This window comes from Berghia stephanieae, chromosome 5 (genome assembly GCF_034508935.2).
Source record: "Berghia stephanieae isolate SIO BIC M18660-M18661 chromosome 5, UCSD_Bste_1.3, whole genome shotgun sequence".
Classification (NCBI taxonomy): domain Eukaryota; kingdom Metazoa; phylum Mollusca; class Gastropoda; order Nudibranchia; family Aeolidiidae; genus Berghia; species Berghia stephanieae.
The window spans coordinates 9,978,690-9,987,145 of record NC_088364.1 but is presented as its reverse complement, the minus strand read 5'-3'; the positions used below and the strand labels follow the sequence as shown (position 1 = coordinate 9,987,145).

General features: G+C 39.4%; 1 long non-coding RNA gene across 1 annotated transcript; it reads left to right on the top strand.

The window, feature by feature from the left end:
• Positions 1 to 3,732: 3,732 nt before the first annotated feature.
• LOC144972392 (uncharacterized) lies at positions 3,733 to 7,746 on the top strand. Its single transcript, XR_013645359.1, has 2 exons — positions 3,733 to 4,640; positions 6,871 to 7,746. It is a non-coding gene; the product is annotated as an uncharacterized LOC144972392 (long non-coding RNA).
• The last annotated feature ends 710 nt before the right edge of the window (positions 7,747 to 8,456 follow it).

Below are 8,456 nucleotides of genomic sequence, written 5' to 3'. Positions count from 1 at the left end.
GCGATGTTTCATCTCTGCAAATCTTTTTATAATTTGTTTATTGGAATCTGGAATGGCATTTGGCATCTATTTCAGTTTTGGGTGAATTGACAGAATCATTAACAAATTTTAAACCCGCTCCTGTTTCATGAATTTCGCAAGAAATTTTTCACTCTATTTAAGGGTGCTAAAACAACGTTCAGGAGGTCAAGAAATACGATGGAAGTGGTTAAGGTCACTATAGCCTATAGATGTCAATGATTTGTCAGTGTTTGTTGTATCTGTAAAAATTAGACAATAAAAACAAAAGAAACGTTTTTGTTCTAAACTAACTGTGAGCCATTCATGTCTGTCATACCATGTCACTGAAAAAGAGCGTTTTCGAGATTTCCACACCTGTGTTATTTCAAAATCAGTTGGTTGGTGAGGAACTAATCTTTTTATTTCTAATTTGTCATCTAGTGTCAATCTCCCAAACGGTCGGTGAAGTAAAGAGTCAACTTGATTCATTGCAATTCATTGTTTAACAAAACAAAACTTCAAAGTATATCTCAAATAATGGAAAGGTAGATTCAGATCTTAAAGCATCACAAAGAAAAAATCACTCCACTTAAGAAATAAAAAAACACACCAAAGTATAACTGTTGACAATCTTCGCTTTCTTTCTCTGACTGACACAAATACACACGCACAAACACACACACACACACACACAGACTCAAATAAACACTCATACACACGTAACCATCAACTCGGGACTACAAGCAAGAAAATTGTTGGTAAATTCGTCCCCAATGCTTCGTGTTGCAAAGAGTTACTTTATTTAATAATCGTGAAAAAGAGGGGGGGGGGGGGGGGGGGGGGGGGGGGGGGGGGGGATTTTGATATGCCATATTTTAAAGTTTTATGTTGTTTTTCTTTGCTGGTTACAAATAAACTTGACAATGATCAGTGTATTTGACAATTAATGTAATATTTTGGATGGCCGAAGTTACCCTAATTATGACGTAAATGGTGCAACATTGGCGCATCCCCCCAGTCCAACGGTGGAGCTCTCAGATCCTGGCACAAGTCGAGGGTTTTTCCGCTATTTGAAGATAGTATAATTCGACCCAATTTCTCGCTCAATCAGCTGTAGCGATACTAAAGGATAGAGCATTAACTGGAGCTTGGATTGTTTTGCACCACGGTGCAGTGATGTCACCAACACACGAGTCGGCGCAGTGCGTGATTCGGAATCTTGAATAGACTGGAGACTAAAAAGGCAGTATGTTGTTGGCGAGTTGGCGAAAGACAGTGGAGTTAAACTTTCTCAGTTTTATTTTTAATTAAAATTATGCCGTTAATGATTTTTAAAAGATTGGTGTGGTGCCTGGCACCATTCTATCCAATGGCCCCACGCCACTGACTCATCTTCAATTAATTGAGTTACAATTTATAGATAGTATGCAGATGACGTCACTCAGGCCTTTGTTATTGTTTTTGCCATCCGCGTTTGTGAGTTGTTCTCACTAAACTGTATTAACCAGACTATAAAAGTTCATGGTTACACAGAGTTTGTGTGTTGGTCCGTTATACTTCCGGATGGCAATGTTGTGAACTCCTTGGCCAAGCGCATTCTATCTATACAGAGCCAAGAAGGAAAATCAATTTTCGTCGCTGCCATCTCCCCCTTTCGCACATAAAATTATGAGAACCTAATCTAATTTTTGTAATGGCGAATCGAATTACTTTTTCTTTAATCTCGAATACGATAGCGTACAGATTATTGTCCAAATGTTTATAAAGTCTATGATCGCTATTGGATCTTATTTCCTCTTTACAATTTTGTAAAAAAAAAATATCGCTAAGGCGTTGACTGAAAGTATATAATTACATATTCTCACTTTCAACGTATTGATTAACCCAAACATACCCAAAACCATATTTACACAACATTCCTCTTAGCAAAGTTACCCAGTTAGTACAAGAGCTTTGCTCCGTATAAAAAAAAAAAAAAAAAAAAAAAATAAACAAGCTGACGGTGTAGATTTTCTTACGCCCAGTGTGGATTTTAAGAAACCTAAATGCACTCCATTTTTACCGGTTGTAATGCAAACAATCCCAAACCAACGCAAAATATAATCCATTACCACAATGTTAAATCAAATCCATAGTTGCGTTTGGTTATTTGATGAGATTTAGAGCTCTGTGTCTGCAACCAACACTCAACTCATGGGTCACAGACAGGGTGTGTTAGCCTTGGTCACAGACAACATAAACCAACAGGTACCTCCCTACTCGAGAACTCCATGGTCACAGGGCCTCGTGCGACCATGTGGTCTAGAGGTTGGACTCACGCAATCGGATCGGAAGGTTCTGGGTTCGAATCCCGTCTGAGTGGCGCATTGTTCCTTGAAAAAGGCTCTTTACTCACATTCTCTCAATGTACTCAGGTTGTAAAATGAGTTCCAAACCGTTAACAGCGTTGTCTCTGTCCGAAAGAAAAAAAATTGTAATATCGCCTAACATTAACAGACATCACGTCTCGTCCTACATTTTAAGAGTTGCTGGTGGTTTGGAACCCAGTGTAAAGCGCGTTGAGCACGTTTAGTGGGATATTGCACTACATAAAAGCTTAAGTTTCGGGGAAAGAATGGCAAGTGTGATCAATCGTTTCAGAACTGTATATATTATGTAGTCTGCACCTGATACTAATACTTGAAGTTTAACTCCCTCAACCCTAACACCGACTATATCCGTAGTTTACCGGGGTTACTTTTACCCAAGCCTATTTATTATTACATTTTTCTGAAACACATTATAGACGTAGTATCAAAGCTAATGTTTTTAGTTTTTACATGTTAATGATAGTTGAATAAAAATATCTAGGCACATGCTCATTTTAAATACATTTTTTTCCAATTTTGAAAAGTAGCAAAAATCCCTAGGATTGAGTGAGTTAAGCTTAACTTTACGTTTTGGGGTAAATCAAATGCCTTCATTGAGGAGAGTAAGTTAGTTTGTTTTTCTGAAACTTCAAATAACCTTGTTAAATTAAGTTGACCGTTACTTTCGGTTATCAGACCTGCAAATATGAAAACATTTACCATAAAATAATGATTACTTATATAGGAATAAATCTAATTTTAATTTTTTTTTATGTTTGTTTTGTTTATATATATATATATATATATATATTACATATATATATTATATATATATATATATATATATATATAGAGAGAGAGAGAGAGAGAGAGAGAGAGAGAGAGAGAGAGAGAGAGGGAGAGAAAGAAAGAGAGATAGAGAGAGAGAGAAAGAGAAAGAGAGAGAGAGAGAGAAGAGAGAGAGAGAGAGAGAGAGAGAGAGAGGAGAGAGAGAGAGAGAGAGAGAGAGAGAGAGAGAGAGAGAGAGAGAGATTTACAACACACTTGCTCTACTGTCTATAATATAATTGAAGATTCAGCATTATCTATTGATTTTGGAATGTGCATGTCGGGTCAAAATATTATACAGATTAAGTTTTCTGCTGACTTATGTTGCTTCATTACATGAAACACGTTTCATATGTTTTGACTTGAGAAATATTTCCCCTCGCCCACGTATTCAACATGCAACAGGTTGACATTCAAATAGAATTGGGGGGGGGGGGGGGGGGGGGGGGGTGATCTATTTATAGTTGCTTACTTATTTTCCGCCAATCACAACCATTCATTCATGCATTGACCCCGTTTGGATGTGTATAAAAACCGGGGGGCCGTTACCCACTGCGGCGACCATTTTGTTCTTCATTTCTCAGCTGACAAGATGTCTTTCTGTGTCGATTGGAAATGGGGACTTTCCCTGCGTGAGCAAAGATTTTGAACCACCATTGCTTACTTCGTTACCTTCTGGGATGTTCGTATTCTGGATAGTTATTTTTGTGGAATGATAATTGCAGTTGTACGTCAATAATGTTTTACACAGTGTTAAAACTGGCGTGTCAACAGCTTTCGTTCCCGGTTACCTTGGTTATCTAGTCCGCAGCAACCCCGCAATCTCCCAATCAGGGAGCTATGGGGTGGACGAAGAGACCAATGGTGACCACCGATGGTACATTGTGAGGATGCTGGGTGGTAACATATCACATATATCAGCATTTTTATGTGTGTCTTTGGTGGTCCCGGGTTTATACTTCCTCTTTTGTGGTAACCACCACCTTCATCATCATCATCATCATCATCATCATCATCATCATCATCATCATCATCATCGTCGTCGCCGTTTTCATGGTCTATACACTATACATGTATTTGTGTAGCCCACATATATCGGTCGTTACCAAGTTAATGTTCGCACCACTCCACCATACCGGCATCATCATAATCATCACCATCAATGTCATCTGTTGTAAATTGTAACCACCATTGTCATTTTACACCAACCATCACCACCTTCATCCCATCACCGACATAGTTGTAATATAACTACAGTGTAGTATTCATCTCTAACATCACCATCATTATCATCATCATCATCTCCCTAACATTGTACCCTACCCCGCCATCAACAATTCCGGCATTTTCACATCAATACTTGAATAGACCATATCAGAAGGTAACGAAGCTTGGTGGCAAAACTTTTGACCGCACGGGAAGGTTCTTCTGTCCATTCATCTGCCATTTTAATAACACAGAAAGGTATGTTGTCTATGTTTAACAATATCTGTTTTGACACATATTGAATAATTGATTAAAGTAACCATTTAAGAATTATACTAAATATAATATAGCTATATGAAACATGGTTTTTAAATAATGTTATAATTCTCTCTTTATTTTTTTTTCTTTTCATTTTAGTTTTAGTAATGTTTTATGATTTTATCAAAATATCAAAGTTTATAAAAAATAAACCTCCAAAATCTAAACCAGTGTTTTATTTGTTTATTTGTGTTCCTTGCTCTTGAATATTGATACGAATGTTGTGTGGATTTTAATTTTTTTTTTTCAAGTGCGCAGAAACCAACAGTTGCTGCTTGGTTATATACACTTAATACAACGGAGTCCAAAATAAGATCAACTTGCTGACGATAAAATTTAGCTTAAAATAAACTTTTCATCTGGTCCAGTTTTTCTCTCCCCTTATAATAAGCTAACTGATCAATGTCTGGTTTAAATAAACACAAACACAGTTAAAATGTATTGTCATGCCTAATCCCCCCCCCCCCCCCCCCCCCCCCCCCCCCCCCCCCCCCCCCCACCAAAAAAAAAAAAAAAAAAAAAACCCAAAAAAAAACAACAACATTAGGCCACCAAATGGACTAGCATTAAATGTTTACAAAAAGTAAATTTATGTCGAATAATAAGAATGGATTTATACTACTTATAGTAATATATTAAATAATACTAATACAAAACTATGTTCCTGTTATTTTTACACTTTGCTTGTGTTTGATCTATAGACGGAGACATTTTCCTCCTTTTTGACAAATTACTATTATCATCACTGAATAAAACCGCACTCACCAAAACCACTACATCAACATCTCTACCACCACTACTATTACAACCACCACCACCACATCATCATCCCTACACCACCACTACTACTACAAATAACACCACATCATCCCTACCACCACTACTACTATTAACTACCACCACATCATCATTCCTACCACAACTACTACAACCACCACCACACAATAATCTCTAGGACCACCGCTACTACAACCACTACCACATCATCAACCCTACTACAACCACCACCACAGCATCGTTCCTACCACTACTACTACAACCACCATCACATCATCATCTCTAAGACCACACTACTACTACAATCACCACCACATCATCATCCCTACCACCACTACCACATCATCCCTACCTCCACTCCTACTACAACCACCACCACACCATCATCACTAGTACCACTACTACAAATAACACCACATCATCCCTACCACCACTACTACTACAACCACCACCACATCATAAACCCTACTACCACTACTACAACCACCACCACATCACCATCCCTACCACCACTACTACTACAACAACCACCACATCATTCCTACCACAGCTACTACAACCACCACCTCACAATCATCCATACGACCACTACTACTACTACAATCACTACTACCACATCATCCCTATCACCACTACTACTACAACCATCACATCATCATCCCTACTACAACCACCAAATGTTTAAATTGCACTTTCAACTTTTGAAATTCCACCGAGTCGTGTCAAAAATTGCTGCAAGACAAATTTTGGATCGCATCTCAGTAAATTTGAGTGACATTCAAATTTATAGGTTATGGTCGCATGGATGGGTCATGATCTTCACGATGAAAAATTTCCTCCTTTTTTGTGACCAGCCATTCTCACCCCTGCTTTTAAATTGCTTGGTAGGATTTTTTGGGGGGAGGTAGGATTTTTAAGTCTGATAATCTGCTGGACACCCTGATGGAATAGATACCCTCTCGGAAGAAATTTCCGTCAAGGTTTTGTAGCCATTTCCGCACATGGTCAACAAGCTCTTCATCGACATCAAAGCGCTTTCCTGCCAGCTCACGTTTCAGTGGCCCAAAGAGGTGATAATCAGATGGTGCGAGGTCTGGACTGTGTGGTGGGTGTGGCAAAATCTCCCATCCATATTTCTCTAGCCAACCTTGCGTCACTCGTGCTGTGTGGGGTGTAGCGTTGTCGTGTTGCAAAATGACCCCGTTGGTCAACTGCCCTGGGCGCTTTCTGCGAATGGCCTCCCTAAGCTTGTCAAGAGTTTGGCAGTACCTTGCAGCATTGATTGTTTCTCCAGGTTGTAAAGTTTCGAACAGAATAACACCACGACTGTCCCAGAAAACAGTTCCCATTATTTTCTTTGCTGACCGCATGACTTTGATTTTCTTCGCGACAGGTGAGGATGGATGCTTCCATGTCATCGAATCTTGTTTCTGGGGTGCAATGGTGCAACCAAGTCTCATCACCGGTGACTATGCTGTCCAGAAAAGTCACATCGTACCCTAGAAAGTCGGCGTTGACAGTATGCCTGGAACCCTGCGTGAGCTCTTGCGTCTTCTCAAAAGTTCCCTGCAGATGTCCAATCTTTGTTCTTTATGATTGTCTGTCAATTGCTTAGGAACCCATCTTGCGCTGACTTTTCTGTAGCCAAGTTCTTCAAATACAATTCTATGGGAAGAAGTTTCCGAAATTTCAAGACTGCTTGCGATTTCATGAAGTTTCAACCTCCTGTCTTGACGAATAAGCTCATCAACTTGCTTCACATTGTCTTCTGACGTCGCAGTTATCGAACGCCCTCTCCCTTCCCTGTCTGTCAAGTCGGAATGGCCGGCTTCAAACAAATTACACCAGTGATAGACTTGTGTACGGCTTATAACATGCTCACCATATACGCTCTGAAGTTCTTTATGAATTTCGGTAGGATTCAGACTTTTGGCGTTCAAAAAACGTATGACAGCTCTGATTTCCTCCTTTGACCAAGTTTCAAGGTGGGCCGCCATCTTTAAAATCGTCTAGAAATTCATTGTGCAAAATGATGCACTTCATAATTTCTGGGAATATCCGTAAGGAAATAAGGAATATGTCGTTTACAGAATTAAAAAATCTCCACTGGTTGTTGAGCAATGGGCATTTTTCGGTTATTTCTGAAAGAGCCCTCGTATCTACCTTGAGGTGTGGCGTGTATTATGCTAATAAGAAAAATCGAGTGTTGTGTTGGATGACCTATGTGTAAGCCCGTCAAGCGGGAAAGTAAAATGTCTTTTCCTTTCCATGTTGCTCTCTGCCTTTGTTCTTAATTGAGATTTATTTCTCTTTTCCTGTTCCTCGCGGGGATACGTAGCTGAGAGGGAAATACATATATAATAATATGCTTGAGCAAGGTTTCCTCGAACTCTACTATAGACTACTCATACTCTTACAATATCCATCTCAGACTACAGTCAATTTGAGACCAACAAGATGGTGTTGACTCCTACTCCTACAGATTCCATGGTAGATCATTCCCATCTGAGCAGAATGGGATGTGTAAAGTGTCTATGTGGGGTCAATTTTTCCGATCAGTGGTACTGCTACAATGTTTGAGTTACAGCTGAGCTGTCCAAGAGTCATTGTGAGTCATCAGCCCTATGGATGATGATAGTATTGAAAATTAGTTATCGTCAATCACCCGATGACTGCAGAGGGTTCAGAAAATTAAAGAGAAAGACATATCATTATCATGGGATGACTTCCAGTCTCAATGCATGCGAGTGTGAGTCAAATGCTCTTACTCTACACATTGAGATATGGGGCCATCTGGTTCAAAAGTAAATTTGGTCCATAACCATACAAGTTGAATTAAGGTTACATTGGATTCTGGTGCGCCGAATTCCAGCACAGTGGAGCTGGATGACCGCATGTGTTGGCTACTTCCCCTTGTGTGAGCATCGGATTCTCGCATGCGTTTTGGCTTCTTCCGAGAGCCTACTAGAATCCACTGTA